Here is a 21,383-nt window from a genome sequence, read left to right on the forward strand (position 1 = left end):
TCACAGTCTGATTGCTAGCTGCAAACTCAGTTTTGTTGGTAAACATATCCTCTTTGTCATAAATTATGTGAAAGAGAGCAAGAAATAAACACTTCTAAAACTGAAAACGCTGTTGTTAGAACCTAATAATGCCTCTGAAGTGATTTAAAAGACATTTAGCAGATGTTAGCGTTCAATCTGTTCAGTTTTTGAGTGGAGGGGGGTGACAGCCAATCAGAATGGAGCTGCACCATGATGTCACAGTCTGATTGCTAGCTGCAAACTCAGTTTTGTTGGTAAACATATCCTCTTTGTCATAAATTATGTGAAAGAGAGCAAGAAATAAACACTTCTAAAACTGAAAACGCTGTTGTTAGAACCTAATAATGCCTCTGAAGTGATTTAAAAGACATTTAGCAGACGTTAGCGTTCAATCTGTTCAGTTTTTGAGTGGAGGGGGGTGACAGCCAATCAGAATGGAGCTGTGCCATGATGTCACAGTCTGATTGGTAGCTGCAAACTCAGTTTTGTGTGTAAATATATCCTCTTTGTCATAAATTATGTGAAAGAGAGCAAGAAATAAACAATTCTAAAACTGAAAACACTGTTGTTAGAACCTAATAATGCCTCTGAAATGATTTAAAAGAGATTTAGCAGACGTTAGCGTTCAATCTGTTCAGTTTTTGAGTGGCGGGGGGTGACAGCCAATCAGAATGGAGCTGCGCCATGATGTCACAGTCTGATTGCTAGCTGCAAACTCAGTTTTGTGTGTAAATATATCCTCTGTCATAAATTATGTGAAAGAGGGCAATAAATAAACACTTCTAAAACTGAAAACACTGTTGTTAGAACCTAATAATGCCTCTGAAGTAATTTAAAAGACATTTAGCAGACGTTCGCATTCAATTTGTTCAGTTTTTGAGTGGCGGGGGGTGACAGCCCATCAGAATGGAGCTGCGCCGTGACGTCACAGTCTGGTTGCTAGCTGCAAACTCAGTTTTTGGAACCTAATAATTACTTAAACAACTGCAAATTATACAGAACACAGTGCTCATACAGCTGAGGGTATTTTAGCGTTGCGTTATATTTAGTCTTTTAGAAAGCTTGTGAGTGCCCGGTTGTGTCTGTGTTACACTTTGTTTTCCATATGTTTGTTAGTCTTTGTATTGTTATTGTTGTGCTTGACTAACATGGATGACCTTTTCTGTTTGCTACAAGACAAGAAAAATCCACCTATGGGTACAAATAAAGTCACCTGACCTACGTGTTGGATCATGCCCAGAGAAATGCACCAAATGGGGATGATTTTTTGGCCATAAGTCATTCCACTGGTACTCAAGGATCCTCCTAAAATACAAGGGGTGACTGAGACGTTTTAAGGCAGAACCTGTAAATGTAGGGCATGGATCTCCGTCTTTTGCATTCCGAGAAACCATCATTTTTCAACATTGCACTCAAAGGGGGGGGAGGGGGGGGAGAACCCCTTCAGACATTCTCGAGAAATGTCTTTGGTGCTAAACGTCTTTGGAGATCTTGAACGGTTACTTGAGGAGTATCACATGTGCCATAAAGTAACATTAGTCACCACATTTTGGCCATGTGGGATATTTCTCCAGGCACACAAATAAGCTCAGTGTTGAAGACCCCAAAAAATGGCAAAAATTAAGTTGACTCAGATATTTCACTTGGTCGTGGCAGATAGATGGTTACTTTCAAGAACTGGAGATGGACCAGTTTTCTGCCGTCCACAACCCAGTGCAGTTTCATGGTGTGATGGCTGCAGTAATGCATGGCACCCGTGTGTGCTCCCAGACATGACAGGACTTGAATTATCATACAATATTAAACAAATACATGAATTTCACACAAAGTGGGAGAATACAAACTAAAAGAATTAGAAATGAAAGGTGAGAAATGTGGGGCACAGCTGAGTCCTTGGAAACAGAGATGGCAGAACAGCTCCCGTTACAGCACATATACAGAACAGAAAAGCTCAGCGGTGGAATTACGTTAAGAATTACTACGTTACGTGTGCTGAGTTAGGATTACTATATGTTGCATAGGTGACATAGCTGCCATGTTCACATGGGAAAACTTAATGACCAAAGTCAAACAAAGAAGCTAGTGTGAATAAATTTAAACACGTTTGACAAAGGACTAACTGCACTCATCTGCCTTTCTGTTATACTTTAGGCTTGATATTAGTCCAAAGTATTGGGACACAATACAAGATCTAAAATATAAAGAACTACAGAGCAGTTTGTTGAAGTCTTCGCACAGTGTTACATAGCAATGACGTTCAAGGAGAGTAGTGGAACAGCACACAGTGCTCCCGCAGTGGTAGGTAGAGTATGAAAAATCTACACTAAAGTAGTACTACAATTACCTACTATAAAAAAATAAAGTTAAAAGCATACCATCAAAAAAACAAACAAACAAAAAAAAGGGTGTCCAAAAGAAAGCTGCTGCTGGTAAACAACTCAAAGTTTTTAACTAACTACAGCAACGAATATGAAGAATATGAAAAACTTCCAGACTCAGCTGCTCGAGAAAAGTCGAAGTCAGACACAACAAACTCAGCAAACTTTATTTGAACTAAATAATATTTGTACTTGTGAAATGAAAGGTAAATGGTCAAATGGTAAATGACTGCATTTATATAGCACTTTTCCATCTGCATCAGACGCTCAAAGCGCTTTACAATAATGCCTCACAATCACCCCAATGTGAAGGTGCTGTTATACAAAGTACTCACTGCACACCAGGAGCAACTACTGATTTTCCGGTCATGCTGGGATTTGAACCGAGGATCCTCTGGTCTCAAGCCCAACGCTTTAACCACTACACCATTAGCTCCCCCAATGATTATTTTACTTTCATGCTTATGTTTTAGGAAATAAATAAGATGTTTTCCTAAAAGAATGCATCCATTAATGTCATTAGTAACCAACAATTAATGCCTACTAGTACTAAGACTTTTATAAGCACAGTTTTGAAGAATGTTGTTGAATTACCGTCATAATCACAAAAAGTTTTTTTTTTCTCTTGTTTTATTTTGTCCATATCACATAGCCCTTCCGAGTGGCACAATGCAGCATGATGCAACTCCACAACACATATGCAGTTAAAATTCAAACTAGTGTGTTTCCCATGGGGATCCACGGGCTCTAGAGTGGGCAGTGTTTATGAAATAGGTAGCTGACATTTTTCAAGGGTGGTAATAAATTATGCAAAGTGTCAATAATGATTTTAATTTGATTGTGCAGCAAATTAAAATGAGAAAGTTTTGTGATTAATTGTATTAATTATTTGGCAGATTTAGTTGATGTCATGTTTTACCACTGGCAAGGTTGAGATGTTTCCTTTGTTCAGAGCTTTTCTGGTTACCAGGGACTGATTAATAGTGATATCAATGTGCATTTTCACTATTTTTTTAACCTAATATCCTTAATTCCTCCAAAAATATTAGTAATGTCAACTTTCCGTTGTTGTGACATTCATCCTTGACCCAAAATACATAAGCATATCAAACAGCAAACATCAACTCTCCTCAGTTTCTCTGTGATCGGAGGTACACTCATACACAGTGTTGCCACAGTTACTTTGAAAAAGTAATCCAATTACTGATTACTGATTACTCCTTGAAAAAGTAACTTAGTTACTTTACTGATTACTCAATTGTAAAAGTAACTAAGTTAGATTACTAGTTACTTTTTTAGTTACTTTCCCCAGCTGCCGACAACAACCCACGTCAACATGACAATGATACCTGTTTTGCCAAAACTCACTTTATAGTCACCCTTTCTTGACTTCAATGAAAATAAATACTTGTTTTATAAAAAGTAAAATAAAGACCTCTTTCTTGACCTCATATTTAACTGTTGACAGCACTGTAACAGTAAAACTTGCAATTTCAAACCTACATTGTTTATAAATGTAACTATTAAATTCTAACATTTTTCTAACATTTAAATTCTCTCTAAACATTTTACTTGTCGAAATTATTATTATTTTAAGCAATATTAGTAGTTGTAGTAAAAAACGGCTTCAAAACTGGACCTTTAATCTAGGGCTGTTGTGGGGGGGGGCACATCCCTGCCCCACACCCCCATCCCATCTGGATTCGCCCCTGCTTTGGCGTTTGAGCACAAAGAATGGATAACATTTATTTATGCAGAAAACAGGACCAGATTTACAGGTAAGAAAGTTTTATTGCGTTTTCACATCATGTGGTCCTCAGAAAGAGAGTTTAGGTGCATTTGAGTGGAAAATAGTGTTAGTTGTTGACGCGTCGCGGAGGATCAGCTGTTTTTAACGAGACGATACAGAGCAGCTCAGCTCAGAATTATAAATAAAGGAGGAAAAAAGTATAAAAATGTCTTCGTAAAGCTCAGTGCAGGTGTGCTGATCACCGCGCTTTAAGAGGTGAGGACGAGTCGAGCAGCTGCAAAAAACCGTGGATGAAAAGCTCACAGCTCGCTTAAAGTGGGCAGTTCAGTCGAACCCCGACCTCCTGCCCACGGACCAAGTTTAATGCTGCTATCGACCCACAATGAAAAATAATAGTAACGCACAGTGACATGGAGAAGTAACTTTAATCTGATTACTGACTTGGAAAGATTAAAGCGTTAGATTACTCGTTACTAAAAGAAGTGGTCAGATTAGAGTAACGCGTTACTAAGTAACGCGTTACCGGCATCACTGCTCATACATGCATACATGTACACAGAGGCCACTTTGCTTTTAACATATAGATAGCGGTGCCAAGGAATTGAAGTGATCACATCCGTATGTGACATCATGATCACTCACTCACTCATCTTCAACCACTTATCCGGGACCGGTTCGCAGGAGGCAGCAGCTTCAGCAGGGGAACCCAGACTTTCATTTCCCGAGTCACACTAACCACCTCTGACTGGGGGATCCTGAGGCATTCCCAGGCCACAGTGGAGATATAGACCCACGAGTCCTGGGTCTTCCCTAGGGAGGCACCCAGGAGGCATCTTTACCAGATTACCGAACCACCCCAGCTGGCTTCTTTCAACACGAAGGAGCAGTGGCTCTACTCCGAGTTCCCCACGAATGACCGAGCTTCTCACCCTATCTCTAAGGTGGGCACCAGCCAACCTCCTGAGGAAACTCATTTCAGCCACTTGTACCCGCGATCTCGTTCTTACAGTCATGACCCAACCCTCATGACCATAGGTGAGAGAAGGAACGAGGACTGACCAGCAGATCGAGAGCTTTCGTCACAACAGTATGGTAGAGCAAAGGCAATACCGCCCCTGCTGCGCCGATTCTCCGGCCAATCTCATGGTCCATTGAGCCCTCACCTGTGAACAAGACCCCAAGCTACTTGAACTCCTTCGCTTGGGGCGAGACCTCATTCCCTAGTAGCCCCGAGTAGGCAATCCATCCATTTCCTACTGAGACACCCATGATAGCAGGCAAATAACATTTTTTAAATAGAATATAAGTCTACTTTTCAGTCAAGTCAAGTCTGGGAGCATGTACTGGTGCTGTGTTTTACTGCATCCCATTGTGAGTGGGTCCTCGATGGCAACCACCCAGGCAGACCACTGGTCCATTCGCACATGTCTAGAATAATCATCTATCTGCCGCAACCAGGTAAAACGTGGATGTCCCCTTATCCTTCTCCAGCTACTAGGGTCCTTCACACTTAGGCACCTGTGTGCTGAATCATGCACAGAAAAAATGTGCCACATGGCCAAAATGTCACATTTTTGCTTTTCAGCAACTACAGGAAAACTCCTATGTGTTCTGGGTCCATCACATTCACATTCTAGCCCAGAAACAGCCACTCAGCACCTGCAGACGTGCACTGCACTTTCATCCTCGATTTAGAGCATACTGGTTGTAAAGGAGGCATTATGGCAAATGTGCTTCAGTAAAAAGTAGATTACCAGCTCAAAAATTACTCAAGGCAGAGTAGAAACACAAAAAATATGAAATAATAAAAATTGCTTTTTGTTCATGTGCATTACTTGTGTAGCATTACTACCCACCCCTGGCAATAAGTACTATTTCTTTGTCACACACTTTAACCCAATCTATATGAGAGAAAGCTTCTTGAAAAAAAAAAAAAAAGAAATATAAAATCCAGGAGGCTCTCTAATTCAATGTGCATTCGTGGGCTTTTGTATTCCCTGATGTTTATTGCTCAAACCCATCACTGTCTTCATTGGGGTAGCTGTCTTTGCTTCTGCAAGGCATTAGAAGATAATGTAGTATTTGGTCAAACAGCATCCTTATTCAGTGGAAAATTTAGCTCACTACTGGAAATGCCTGATTATGTAAATAGCTCATTTCCTGAAATGCAGTTGTGAATTAATTTAAACTAGTGGTTAACGCCTCAGTGTTGCCCGTACATCTACAATATACCGTACAACACAGAGGAAGGAGTTTTTCTTCAGATCCAGGCGGATTTTTATCCTCCTTTTGGGTAAATGTTTTTCCCCAGCTGTGCGTTACGTCGCTGCTGTCTGAGCCCCAGCTGGGCTTCCGCACAGAATGTGCTGAGCACGGAAAACACAGGGCGCTTCTAAAGCTGATTTTATATGGACAAGTAACACTGCTGAACAATATGACTCTAGGATGCTTTCTGACAGAATAAACAACAGTGGACGTCGCATACAAATCAACCAGAGTGTGCGTCTGTTCTGATGTCAAACATCTGGATAAAAGCAATAAATGTCTGCCTGTGCAGCAGTAAGTGGTGTTGAAGGTTTGCATGAAACACAGCGAGGGCTCTGAAGAAATATTGTATTGTTTTCTATCACATACACAAAGCCTGTCATAACAGGCAGAATGAGCTAATGCAAGGATATGAGGTTTTATTGTCTCAGGTAGCCTGATATCCATAGAACTGCTGCACAATATTAAGAAAAAGAGCAGTCTTTTTCATGGATTTGATCACTTATGTGTCTAATCTTACTGCCACTAGGAAGGAAAACAAGACAGTGTGTCTGTGTGCATATTTCAGAAGCTATTCCTCTTAACAACTTGAAAATATTCTGGTAAGTAGGACATAAACACCCTGGTGTCATTCCCAAAATGTCAAAATGCAATGCTCTGTCACACCAAAGCTCTGGCATTAAAAAAAAAAAAAAAGTATCCTACACAGAAGTGCCAAATCAGGCAGTTCCTTGAAAGGCCACTTGAGGCATGGCTCCCCACAGACCCCATAGTAAAATATACACATCTAAAGCAGAAATAAGCATGTTTAAACCCTGATACAAAAACAAAACAAAACAATGCAAATAAACCATTTTTATGTATATAGCTAGAATCACTATTCATGATAACTGTACTGGGATGAGTTTTTATATAACTAATCAGTTGAAGGTATTTTAAGCATTAAAGCCATAAATACTTAAAGGACTGGTCATTTTGACTGACAGCTCGTGTGCTTCTGCTAACAGATGCAACTAGCAGGTCGTTGCCACCTGCTATGGATGAAATTGTGTTTGTCGTATCTGAGAAAATATGGCTTACTGTGTGGTGTCATTTAAGACATCTGTGCTGCAGTATTTCCTTTGAGTGAAATTTTAATATGATTTACTTTGTAAGCAAGCCCCTTCGGCTGCTCCCTTGTTTGCACTCGGGGTCGCCACAGCAAATCCAAGGTGGATCTGCATGTTGAATTGGCACAGGTTTTACGCCGGATGCCCTTCCTGACGCAACTTAAACCCGGAACCTTCTGCACTGAAACCAAGCGCATTAACCACTTGGCCACCACCTCTGCTATGATTTATGATTTAAATCATGAAATTAGCAACATTAACACTACATAGCAGGGTGCCTGGTGAGGTTATTGCCACTGTTACTGCACTGCTGCTTAATTTTGTCACCTATTTATTAATTTAGTCTTAGTCTCAAATATCTGTTTTAGTTTTAGTATATCTGTTTTCGTTTTAGTCATGTTTAGTCATTCACATACCATTTTTATTTAGTCAGGTTTTAGTCGACTAAAATCTGTTAATTTTAGTCTAGTTTTAGTCAAAACATTTTAGTCTGTTAAAACAAAATAAAAAGAATTAGTTTATTTCTGATTATCATTTCAGCCAATATAGTGTTTAATACATCTGAAATGATGAATATTCTAATTACATGATAAAATACACTTGATGAATGAATGATTGAAGGTTTGTGGCGTTTTTTTTCCCCTGATATTTTAAATCCTAAAGGCTTCCCATCCAATGCAAACTGGGCAGCACAGTCTCGTTTGAAGTTGCTAAAGGGGTAAAATATGGCGCATATGATGTAATTTTTCTACTTCAGGGGACAGAAACATGGCACTTTCTCTGAGTTTTTGGGCAAATTACACGCAAACAAAGTGAAAATGCAAAGAAAAAGTGACAACGTGGTGGAAAGTGGACATGTGTTGCGGTTTGTTTATGACCCAGAGTTCAAACATGTCGAGGCAGTTGTGGAGGCCAACACACGACCTCTCCCATTTACCTTGTCTTCCCTTCTCTACTGTGAATCGAAAAAATGCACTTTTCACAACGGCTTCGGTGACTGCAGCCGAAAACAAAACAGTACACCATTTTCCCGTTAGAATTGATGATGTGGAGTGTGAGAGTGTCAGCACAAACAATTCGGAGGATGGGGGTTTCAGCGGAAACCATTTTAAACTGGCACATCTTAAACCGGCAGGTCCGGTAGGTGACAGCGAGTATGCTTTTAAGTTTACCAAGCCGAGCTGAATGGTTTGTACTGAAACTCCCACACTCCGCCCAGGGATTCTCTGCCTATTCGACTTTCGGTTTTCTTGTCAGTCTCATGAACTTTAAAATGGGACCAGATATCAAGCCCTTTTTTCTACAAGATCTGTTCACTCCATATAGTTTTGTGTTACAGCCACAAGGTGGCAGCAGCATAGGGTTATATTATAGAAAGGCCTTTCTTTAATATTACTCTATGGTGGCAACATTCTGAAGCACTTGTAGCGTTTATAAATGAAAATTAATAAGAAAAAATGATTTTCAGTTTTTATGTCATACAAAACTTTTGTCTTGTCTTTTTGCATCAATAGTAATGCACGCAATATCATTTCCGTCAGTGTTTTAGAACACTAAGGTCGTCTCGTCTTAGCTATGAAAAAAATGGCCAATGACGAATATATTTCATCTCATCTCATCTGACAAAATTAACACTTCTGTTATTGAGTCAATGTGCCAGTCGTAATTCAATACTTAATACCCACATCGAGAAAAAAACTAAAACAAACAAACAAAAAAAACAAGTGATAATAAAATACCCAAACCAAGATTAGCCCGTGAGCTTTACCTTGTTTGGTAACTCCTACTGTAGATAAAATGGCATTTGAGCTTTAGAGGTCATGCCGTCCTTGCCCATGCTCTACTTCATTGCCTATTTATGGGTTGGCTCGCAATTAGGCAGAATCAAGTACTGGTAAACTGACCACATTCATAGCCACCCTAGCTGATCTTTAGAACACCTATGGATGAAAGTCTAGGCCAGACAGCTTTCGAGTCATTGCATGCATCTGGAAGTTATTTTCAGGATTTTTTTCAGTGATGTGTTCAATGGTGTGGTTTCAGTGTCAACAGGAACACTGTCCATATTTTGTGAATACCACTAAAACTAAACCATACCCTAAAATCCCACCGTAAACCAAATCATAACAGGACATAAACAATGTCATATTCCATCAAACAATTCACAGAATGACAAATATACTGTGTCTCATTGTACAAATGCCAAAGGGAACCCTTCTGCGTAATGTTTATTTTTAATTCTGCGCTGCTAGATGTCAGCATTGTCTCAACCATGAAAACAGATCAAATGTTGGAACAACTCACCCTCTGCTTTCTGGCCAACTTTAGCTAAAAGTTTATGTCTTCCTTTGGGGAAAATCCATGTGTGCTCTAATACAGCTGTGTAACTGGGTATGCAAGACAGAAAAGCCTATATATTCATCATTAGAGTCTTGGTGTCTTCCCTCACCAGATTCCTTCTTGGACAATCTTTCATTTTGTGAGTAGGATCTACTCGAGGCAGAATTACAACACGGTACAGTACAAGGCTGTTTGTATTTATTAATGACTGATATTAATGAATCCATTCACTTACATCAATCATTAGACTGAACTAAATAAACTCAAAGACATATTCAATGAGTCAGAAATATTCATGTATCTATCAGCTGAACATGGCTACAAAAGTGATGTTGACTTGTGTTGTACTAAAGACTGCCAATATTTATGCATTATATGACTTTGGGATGAGTAATTTCATATCATTGATTAATTTTATTTAAATAGCTTCAGTTTAAATTATAAATTCATAATTTTAGAATTTTTAATTTGTATAAACCTGATTTTAAAAAATAAAATATTAGCAATGCCTACGCTAGCACATGTGCACACCTCAATCTGACTGGAGGCTTTAAATATGAAATTTATAATTTTATATGCATGCACATTCCTAAACACATATAAATTACAAATACATGCAACCTTAAGTTGGTCAATTATAATATGGTAGCATTTATTGTTTCTGAGTTATTGTCTACACAAGCTGGTTGGGATGCACTAACTCACACAATTACCCACTCATCTATATTTTTGCAGTAGAAGCCCCACACTGTTACTAGTGCAGGTGGAAGAAAAAGTGTAAAGGCCAAAGGGTCCCCAAACCTTTGCATATCTCTTTAAGTAGCACTATCATACTACAATTTGTCAAACATGTATCAGTTTGTATCCCATTTCTCCCAGTTCTTGAGGCCAATTTCCATCTAACTTGATATGTGGGTGATGTTGAACACCAGAACTGCCATGAACAAGTTTGTTTTGCCAAACGTCAAGGCCACTGGGGTTAAAGTTCAAAATTTAGGTTTTCTCTCCAGGGTCCAACAAAATTGGCACAAATTTGTAGGTGGGTTGCAGAAATGGATGGATGATGAATGGATGAGATTTATTGTCATTGTCATTACAAGTGCAACAACAACGAGATTACGTCCACATTCACATTTCCACAGACAAACAGCAATTAATCCACAATTATTACTTGTTTACTGTAATAATGGCAGACATCAGAATTAAGACAACACATATACATTTGACATTGTTTATGTGCACTAAACTTGAAACAGTCCGTTATCCAAATTGAGGCGATGTGAGTGTGTAGTAGCTGCTGAAACTGGAGTCGCGCCGCCGCCAGCTTGGAGGAACGGGGACCTGCCACAGCTCAAACCACGTAGCCCCCAGAGGGGAAAGGGGTGGCATGAGCGGTGGCCGGAATTGGGTGTATGATGGGGGACAGCAGGTGAGGTAAAAGGGAAAAGTGGAGCATGTTTCAGTCTTGTCCATGTGTGAGTCTGTCTGTCCTTGTGTAGTGGAGTAAGAAAGATAAGGAGGCAGCCAATCTTCCCAAGGCCATAGAGATTCTTCTGGAGGATAGACAATGGGCATTTTATCCTTGACAGGCTGATAAGACTGCTGTGCTTGTGGTTGAGCAGTGAAAACACTTTTCTAGCTTCACATGAACAAACCAAAACCCAATTATGAAAAATTCCCCGGCCTCTGAAATCTTCTCCTGCAAGACACGCATTTGCTCCGAGATGTCCAATTTGCATCTGAGTTCAAGGGTTAACGCAGTCTGAGATTGCATCGCCTTGCCCCATTCATTAATTCATGACGGACAAGCGAGGGGGTCATGGTTTTGGGAGCAGCCGTCTTGCCAATCTTCCAGTAGGTCAGGGCAGCACATAAGCCAATATGTACCAGCCCTCCTACTATGAAACCAAATATGAATAAATCCTTGACAACCTCCACAGAGAAAGGCGGAAAGCATGTGACCCGCCAAGTCTCCCAGGCATCGAGAACATAGCCCACAGGGTAAGTTCCATCTGGGAACGCAAGGTCCCCCAGCCCTGATCTTCTTGTTTAAAAAAAAAAATGGTGTCAATAGCGTTCAGAGACCAGCTGATCAATTCCATGATTAATACAATGTAGTTTGAAGACTTCACAGCCTGATGAAGTAGGGACTTTGAAGTTTGGAGCAGAGATAGAGGAGTGAGGAGGAGATGCAACCGCCCTCGTCGGAGTCCCAAGCTGTTTCTGTCCAAATGCCCACCAAGGTCAACTTTGCCAAAGGTCAGTCATTATGTTCACAACCATTGGAATAAAGGTCAAACCTCTATTTTGCACCAAACTTGGCAAACATGGGAAGGAGTGTTCCAGAATTGCCCAGTGAGGTCAATTTGGCCAAAAGTCAATCAGTAGGACAAAGGTCATCATTGCCTGTTTGTTAGTTTAAACCTTACTGTGTGTAGCGTCTTGGGGCGACTTGTGTTGTGATATGCACTGAACAATAAATTGAATAAAAATTTTTTGTTGACCTACTTCTCCTACGTACCTTTTCTAATTTCTAGAAAATGCAGTATGTTAATGAATATTGACCTTGAAATTGCCTACATGAATTCATTGTGGCAAATGGTCAAAGAATTGGATTTTCAAGCCAATTAGAACCAAAGGTGTTACACACTTAGGTGGATATCAACACTGTTCTGACAAGATCCGCCAAAGGTCAATCATTTGTGTGAAGATCAAGGTCATTGGAGTCTAATGTCAAGTTACAAGTAGGCTTTCCTGTCTTGATGCTAATGGATACTGTTACCTAATCTAGTATCAGTGCACACAATTACAAGATCTAAGATCCTGTTTATTTTTTGCACTTTTTTAATCCTTCATGAGGCTGTGCAGGTGCTGCAACATATCAGCAACTGCAAGGAAGGAAAATTTCACTGGCTGCAGTCTTTTCTGACATAAGAAACAGGCATATGCCCTTGAACTCAACAGGGAGGGAGTGCAGCAAGACCACAGAAACAGCAGAGATGACTTTAATCAAGCTTACTAACCGTGGCTGCGCCAGGCACAAAGAGAAAAAAAAAAGAGAGAGACGACAAGGAAGCAGATGCATCTGATTAACCACATTCTCATGACGAAGGTGACAATAAGAGGACCATCTTAGCATGAAACCATTTGAAAGAGGAAGTGCACCCGTAGTTCATCATAATAGAAAATAATATGTGTCTGAGAGAGGGAGAGGAAAAGAAACCCATTTATGCACAGCTAATGAAAAATGTTTGCTGCAATGCATGTGATAAACAGATGTCGAGTGAAAGAAGAGTTCCCATGATGTTAAAAAGTGTTTTTTAGCACATACTTAAATGAATTGACACTGAAATTAACGCAGAAGGAACTCATTACCGTTGATGCAAAATGTGATGTGAAGGAAAGAAAAACAGCTGATGACTTGATGAGAGTTGATAACTACTCTGTTTTCAATTTTGTTGCATATGATGGTGCCATGCTGAAGACAAAGGGTCCTCATTTATCAAACTGTGCGAAGAAAGTTCAATTTCTTTAGTTTCAATGTATTTAGTTTATATAGCACCAATTCACAACAAAGCTGCCTCAAGGTGCGTCACACAAGTAAAGTCTAACCTTTCTAACCCCTAGAGCAAGCACACAGGCGACAGTGGTAAGGAAAAACTCCCTCTGATGATACTGAGGAAGAAACCTCAAGCAGACCAGACTCAAAGGGGTGACTAACTGCTTTGGCCATTCTATCAAACAAGGTTCAAAGAAAAGGTTCCAAATACTGTTGTTCAAACAAAATTTAGTATGTGTCAGTCAGTATCAGCTGTTATCCCATGTGTTCTAAAGCTCGTGCCCAGACATGGTCATTTGCCTTCAGAAATGTCCTCAATTAAGCATAAATGGTATCAAAACATCCAGTTGCTGCTTGTGTTCCTCATTGGAATAACTGCTAAGAGAGGCAAGAAAATCAACTTTTGTAAAACAGAGATCAGGGTGTTTGATGGAGGTATATTCACTTCAAGCAAAAGACGAAGTGATGATGATGAGGTAAGATGGACAAGAATGTAGTTGTACACACTGCTCTCCAACTTGTGGCAGTAGCGTACTGATAGGTTGGTAATTGCCAAAGAAGAAAAGATGGCAGTAGAAGATAATGAGTGACCAAACACTGAGGCACAAAAAACAAGGAATAAAGTGGAAACCTTGAAAAATAGAAAGTATCCATATTTGAAGTGAAGAAGAGCATTAATATGTTTTTGAAACATGCAGCCATGTTATTTGTGAGGTAGCAAGCATTTCAGTGGCCATCAGCTCTGTCAACAAGTCACTTCCAAAACTGACAACAGACTGATTGGGTTGAGACTCATGTTTAATACAACTGATTCCAATCATTCCAGGCATGCTTTCAAGTGACCTGATACCAAACTTTGAGATCAGCTCCTCGATACCCACCAATATAATTCAACCTAATGTTAAGAACATTCTGAGATATATCTATTATTTTTGTTGTACTTCTGATTCTTTCATTTCAAATTCTGTTCACAAATGTAGCTCCATATATTCCTTAGGGTAGTATTATGTCTACCACATTCACATTTTTCTTATGCACTCCTTTCGCTGCCCCTCTTTTTACATGAAATGTTTTTTTTTTTTTTGGAGGCAAGAAATTAGCACTGAGAGTGGACACACCCAGGTCAGAGTCACAGAGTTGTATTGGTTCATTGACATGTCAAGCCACTGTAGCAAACTTAAAGTGTTGTCCCCACTCAACCATTTGACTCAGAAAGCATCTGGTAAATGGTGGTGAGCAGCACTCCAAGACCAGGAGAAGAGTGCAACGGAGTGACTCATCAATGATTCATGAGATATCCACAGTGATCTCAACCCTCCAAAAAGAATTCCACACAAAGACACGTTCATAATCAGGGTGATGTCCGGATCATAATGAGAAAAAAACACAACCGAAGCGAAACTGTCGTACTTGCGCGGCTGATTCTCACCATATGCTGTTTCTCCTGTGAAAAGGAGAGCTAATTTATTTGCTCAGAAGGATGGACCACTTGTGACATTTACCAATGGAGAATCAGACATTTCATCTCCAGCTGTTGCAGACACAGAAACACAAAACAGACACACCAAACCCACAGACAGGGACCTCCCTTGACGGCTAAATAGACTGATGTACAGCCACTGCATTTAAATCTGCAAAGATTCCGATATAATCCCTCACACCATCCCACGTTCTACTCCAGATGTGTGTGTGTGTGTGTGTAGACATGTACACATAAACGCATCCAATTGACGCTTGCAGTATCCTACTATATCAATCCTTCAAACGGATGCTTCCACCGCTGCCAACATCTATGATATTACATTTTGTTGCAGTGCCTCACAATATTTACTGTGCAGCCACGAATCGTTTCTCAACGCTAGTCAAAGCAATAGGCTGTTTTGCCGGGTGCTACTAGGGAATGATCTGTTTTCACCGTGAAAAAGTGGCTGCGGGGATGCCGATTCAAATCACATCATACATATGTCCAGTGGAGTCCACTGTACTGACAAAATGGAGTTAGAAATCTGAAAAAAAGATTTATTTATGATGCTGCAAACTGGTGGATCATCCTATAATTTCAGGAATGTTTGTTTGTTTCACTATTTCTCTGAAGTGCTTGGGGCAATTTTCACCAAATTTACTATGTGCATGTAAGTTGACTGCAAAATTTCTGAGGTTGCTTGCTATGGTAAAGGTCAATGTCATTGGGGTCAAAGGTGAAAATGTGGCATATATGAATGGGTTCTGGAAATGGCTAGTTTGTATACCATTTATTAGATGTCAATCAATGCAGTTGAGGTCATGGGTCAAAGGTAAAAATGGAAGTTTTTCACTTCAATTTGCCTCAAACCTGGCACACTTAAGGACGTGGGTTCTGGATTTACCTGGGCAAGGTCAAATTTGGCAACCATTGGGGGGCAAGGTCATGTCTGCCTGATTGTTTATTGAACATCTCCCCCAGGTCCTTTTGATCACTTGTGCATATATATATATATATATATATATATATATATATATATATATATATATATATATATATATATATAGTACATCAATGCTTGGAATGTCATGGAAGTTTGTCCATGAAACATATGTTAAAAAAAAGGTCATTATAACAAATGCCACATTCATGGATTATATTCCACATTCATGGACAAACTTCCATCACATTCCAAGCATTGATGTACTGTCTGTCTGTCTGTCTGTCTATCTATCTATCTATCTATCTATCTATCTATCTATCTATCTATAGTACATCAATGCATGGAATGTCATGGAAATTTGTCCATGAAACTTATGTTAAACAAAAAAAAAAGTCATTATAACAAATGCCACATTCATGGATTTTGATTTTCAACTCGATTTGTACCGAATGCTGCACTCGGTTGGAAGGATTCCAGCATTACCCTTGCAAGGTCAGCCAGAGGCCATTTGGATGACTGTCAAGATTAATGGGGTCAAATACGAGGTCTATTAGAAAAGTATCCGACCTTATTCTTTTTTTCAAAAACCATATGGATTTGAATCACGTGTGATTACATCAGAACATGCTTGAACCCTCGTGGGCATGCGAGAGTTTTTTCACGCCTGTTGGTTACGTCATTCGCCTGTGGGCAGGCTTTAAGTGAGGAGTGGCCCACCTTCTTGTTGATTTTTTCATTGTTTAGGAATGGCTCAGAGACTGCTGCTTTGTTTGATCAAAATTTTTTCAGAAACTGTAAGGCACAACTGAGTGGACACCATTCGATAAATTCAGCTGGTTTTCGGTAAAAATTTTAACGGCTGATGAGAGATTTTGGTCTGTAAGTGTCACTTTAAGGACGGCCCATGGCACCTGACGGCGATCTGCGCTCCGAGGCGTCGTCATCTCGCTGTTTCAAGCTGAAAAGTTCCACATTTCAGGCTCTGTTCACCCAGGTCGTCATCAGAGAACAGAGAAGTTTCAGAAGAGGTCAGCATGAGGAGTTTATGTGGACATTCCACTGTTAAAGGAGATTTTGTAATGAAAGAACGTGCGGGCAGATTTGCATGTTGGGCCGGACCCGACCACGGGGGGTCGCGACAGGAAAAACACCTCCATTGGAAACCTTAACGGACAAGTTGGAACATGCCCAGCTGTTAAACAATTTCTCAGATACTCACTTGTTGAAAGCCATCAAAAGCCGCCTGAATTTTACAAATGGTTTTCAACACGGAGGTGTTTTTCCTGTCGCGGCGCAGACGGATTTGCGGCGGCATCATGGAACCGACTCGGCGAATTTGCACGCACGTTCTTTCATTATAAAATCTCCTTTAACAGTGGAATGTCCGCATAAACTCCTCATGCCGACTTCTTCTGAAACTTCTCTGTTCTCTGACGACGACCTGGGTGAACAGAGTCTTAAATTAGGATGTTTTCAGCTCGAAACAGCCAGACGGACGCCACCTCCGACCGCGCCGCGCCGATCCGCTTTGTGAGCTGTCCTTAAAGCGAAAGAAACTCCACATTCTCTCATCAGCCGTTAAACTTTTCACAGAGAACCTGCTGAATTTCTTGAATAGTGTCCACTCGGATATCCCTCACAGGTCCTGAAAAAATTTTGATAAAGCAATGCGCGCCGTCTCCAGCAGCGTCTCAGACAAAGGATTTCAGCCGAGAGGGCTGTACCAGTGCTCACTCAAAGCCTGCCCACAGGCGGATGACGTCACCGACACGCGTGAAAAAACTCACGCATGCGTACGAGGGTTCAAGCATGTCTGGTGTAATCACACGTGATTCAAATCCATATAGTTTTTTTAATTTTTTTTTTATAAAACTGCCGGTTAGTTTTCTAATAAACCTCATATCCCATTGCAGTAGCCGTCATGATAGTGGGTACTATTACTTCTACAAATTACAAATATTTTCAAGTCAAGACTTACTGTTTAGATACTAGTATGCATACATTTTTGTGTATGCTATGAAATCTGTCTGGAAGTAAAAGCAGATTTCATGTTTTCCCCTAATGGAGGTGTCACAGTGCTAACATGCACAGAATGTAGAAACTGAGTGAGTAATAAAAGGCATCTTGTAAAAGGCTTCTTGCATGCAAGTGTAATACAAAGCTTCCATTAGCGGAACTATCCAGGTGTGTCAAAGCCATGAAGACTAGGTATCCAAAGAGAGTGGAATTGGCTGAAGTCTTGTTATATCAAGTCCACTCAACAAAACATTAATCCTTGTGATGGCTCAATACTTTCTTTTTGTCCCTGTGTGTATTCATGTAAATAGGAGAAGGAGAGAGGTAACTGTGAGCAGTGCACTTGATTTGCACTCAGACACACGTCTAACAGAGGCAATCCCGCAAATGCATGCTCTCAAATTTCTATAGCTATAGGCTAATCACTTTATCATGGTAATGGAAATTGAATTTAATTTGCTCTTTTCAGCCGCGGCACATTCAGTCAACCTCACTTAAGATAGGACGGTAAAATTGACAGTAAATTATTCCTTGCTGACTGCCCCTAATTCAGCCCATAAACTCTGATCTTATTTGTAGAGGCGGTGAAATTGCATAATTAAAAACAATAATTCACTACAGGTCATTATCATTGCTGCTAATTATGCCAGGTTGACAAAGCAAGGTGTGCATGTGTGTGTGTGTGCATGCGGTGGGGGTAGCAGTTAGAGGAGATGTATTACTTTGTAGTCATTAAAGTCACAATCTGCAGGGCATGTAGGAGTCAGGTATTATTTTTGTAGCCCTCGGAGGAAGACGATTAGAGATTCAAAAAAAGATGGAAGGCAGATATGAAGTTGACTGGAGTCTATGACCATTCCTACTGTATTGTGTTTTTTGTCCTGGTGGTCTTAATAAATGTTTGTGATACTTGCTCACTAACCAAAAACAACTAGATGTCTATGGTAATAGGTCACTCTAGGGGATCTTTGGGTACTCCTCGAATGTGTCAAATGAGTGAGGCAATGTCAGCCACAACATTTTGGTCAACGTGGTGTGTTTCTCTGTGCATGATCCAGCACACAGGTGCCTCACTGTTGAGGACCACAGCACCTGGAGAAGACCAAGAAGATGCCCGTGGTATACCTGGGTTTCACCAGGATGCAAGGAGATTCCTCGGTGTGATAGACATGGCAACGCATTAGTGCCTGCTTTCAGAGTTGACTTAACTATTGCTATAAGCTGAGGTCAGGGGTCTCCAACCCTGCTCCTTGAGAGCACCTTAAGGTGCCGTGACAGTTGTACAAACTAGATCCACGCACTGGTACGCAATCTGCCATGCAGGAGAGCAAACTAGTAAACTGTTGTAACCTGTTGTAAACTGTGCGTGGCTTTTTGCAAGTGCACAAAGAAAATTTTGAAATGTTTAAAATCTCTTGTCACGCATTAATTATTTCTTCATGTGAACATTGCGCAAACAATTAAAAACATGAGTGAGAGTGATTGCATCAGCGCACCGCATCACAGTGCAGCTCGTCTGAACGATTATAACGAGCTGTTAAATCTATCATAAACATAATTTTACAAACACGCAACTGATTTACCAAGCTATTACAATAGAAACATTACACATAATTACCTTTTAGACTGTTCCAAATGTGTTCTCCACCTCATGAAGCGCAAGAGAGAGAGAGAGATGTGATTCCGGAAGTGATTAGAGGTGTTTTCATCAGCCAAACTTTCAGAGAAAATGATTATTCTGCTACAAAATAATTATTTTATATATGAAGCGTCCAGCGGCACAAAGTGTGGCATCTAGCTGGGAACACAGTGGCTGGCATTATCATGACGAAGTGTCAAGGCACATTTAGAGGTCAGCTTCGGTAAAATTTCCATAGCAATTGTTCATTTTGTGACTAAAGCACCAAATTTGGCAAACATTCTACATTTAAGTAACATTTATTTTCAGGTGTGGAGGCATCTTGGAGCTAACCTCTAATGACCTACAGGGGTTAATGAATTTAAATTTAAAAATGTTCCAATCATATTGAAAGGTAATCATAGCATAAGTCATTTTAAAGCACTATAAACAAGTCTTAAAGATCTTACCCAGTTCATGTGTAAGCACACCAGTGATAGTGAGTGACTGAATGCAACCCCTTTGCTCTGTGTTCTCTACTTTGGGCTCAGATTAAATGCTGTGAAAATTGGGGGGAAAAAAAAAAAAGAAGAAGTTGGACATGCCCCAAATGCATCTGCACTTTCCACCTCAGATCGTTAGCCATTGATTACAAGATGTGGCCCTCGAAGCTCTGAGTAAATGTTTTGCACCACACTGGCTTTAAAACACATCACCTAAATGCTCTCTATCACTCTAATACTTCTTCACCCTTGGATAAGTAGCTGGAAGTACAATTTTGTAAATTTGCCCAGCAGATCAAGTGGCTGTCACCCACCCACTAGACCCTCCTGTGGATAAAGAGATTATACTGTATCTTGTATTGCGTCTGAGAAGAACCAGGGAATCTCACAACAATTCCAGAAAAAGACAAATCATCACTGTACAGTAACAGCTTTCTTAATGTGTCTTCATTCTGACTTGTACATGGGTGGAAATAGCAATAATCTTCTGAAATATGGCTGTGTCACCTTCCTGTCCTGCTTCATAGGCCACGGGCTTTACAACTAGGCTCTCAGAGCCATCTTCCAACAAATAAACACAGTATCACATGTATCCAGTGTCACTGTTATAACCAAATAAACAAGAGAAACAGCTACATTTACTCATACGACCACCAACCAAGCAAAAATGCCATAAACACAAACAGAATATAACAGATTCCAGCTAAGCTGCTGGACATATGTACACGTGCTACAAACCACACCAGCAGCAGCTATCTAAATCAAGGAATAATTATAGCAAGTAAAGTGATTTAAAAAATTATTTAAACTTATCAAAGCTGTCCTCAGCTGAAGACAAACTCCATCTTCCTTCTTCCATCTTCAGTGACTCAGTGGCCCAGTACACAGGTTTCCCAGAAAATCCAACATCAAATTTATTTATTCCTGTCTTTCAACAATTGGGCATGAAAAACAACACTCAGTAAAATTTTGAAGGGAAAAAAAGCTAGCTTTAGTTAGTTAACTTTATTTTAATACTTTCGTCAACAAAAATGGCTCTCTGATAAGCCCCCACTGCTGACAGAGCTGGTTGCCACAGACTGTCAAAAAACACACCAAACACAGCAAACTCTAAAACTGATTAGTTCAAGAATATGACAGTGAACAACATCACCCCTATTTTTTTAATCAGCAGAGATTCAATTGAAATTCTGAAGGCCTCAGAGGAAATTTTTCACCCGGACACAATAGGGAGAAATCTGAATGGATAAAATGAATACTGTATGCATGAGTTGCTCTGGATGCAGTACAACTCAGGGGAGCAGCAATGGAATGATTTTGTTGATATAAATAAATGCAATTTTTTTTTTTGTAAAATACATGTAACATACAGTAGTGTTCAGAATAATAGTAGTGCTATGTGACTAAAAACATTAATCC

At 40.0% G+C, this 21,383-nt stretch overlaps 1 protein-coding gene and 1 long non-coding RNA gene across 11 annotated transcripts in view; both read right to left on the reverse strand.

Moving 5' to 3' along the window:
- The window catches only part of LOC117523030 (neurexin-1a-like), a 976,202-nt gene that overhangs the window by 196,757 nt on the left and 758,062 nt on the right, over nucleotides 1-21,383 (reverse strand). The gene's annotated exons all lie outside the window — the stretch shown is intronic.
- LOC117523032 lies at nucleotides 5,053-16,500 on the reverse strand. The gene is made up of 3 exons (XR_004564390.1): nucleotides 16,490-16,500; nucleotides 13,928-13,931; nucleotides 5,053-5,222 (listed from the first exon to the last, which is right to left on the reverse strand). It is a non-coding gene; the product is annotated as an uncharacterized LOC117523032 (long non-coding RNA).

The sequence above is a fragment of the Thalassophryne amazonica genome, chromosome 13 (genome assembly GCF_902500255.1).
Source record: "Thalassophryne amazonica chromosome 13, fThaAma1.1, whole genome shotgun sequence".
Classification (NCBI taxonomy): Eukaryota; Metazoa; Chordata; class Actinopteri; order Batrachoidiformes; family Batrachoididae; genus Thalassophryne; species Thalassophryne amazonica.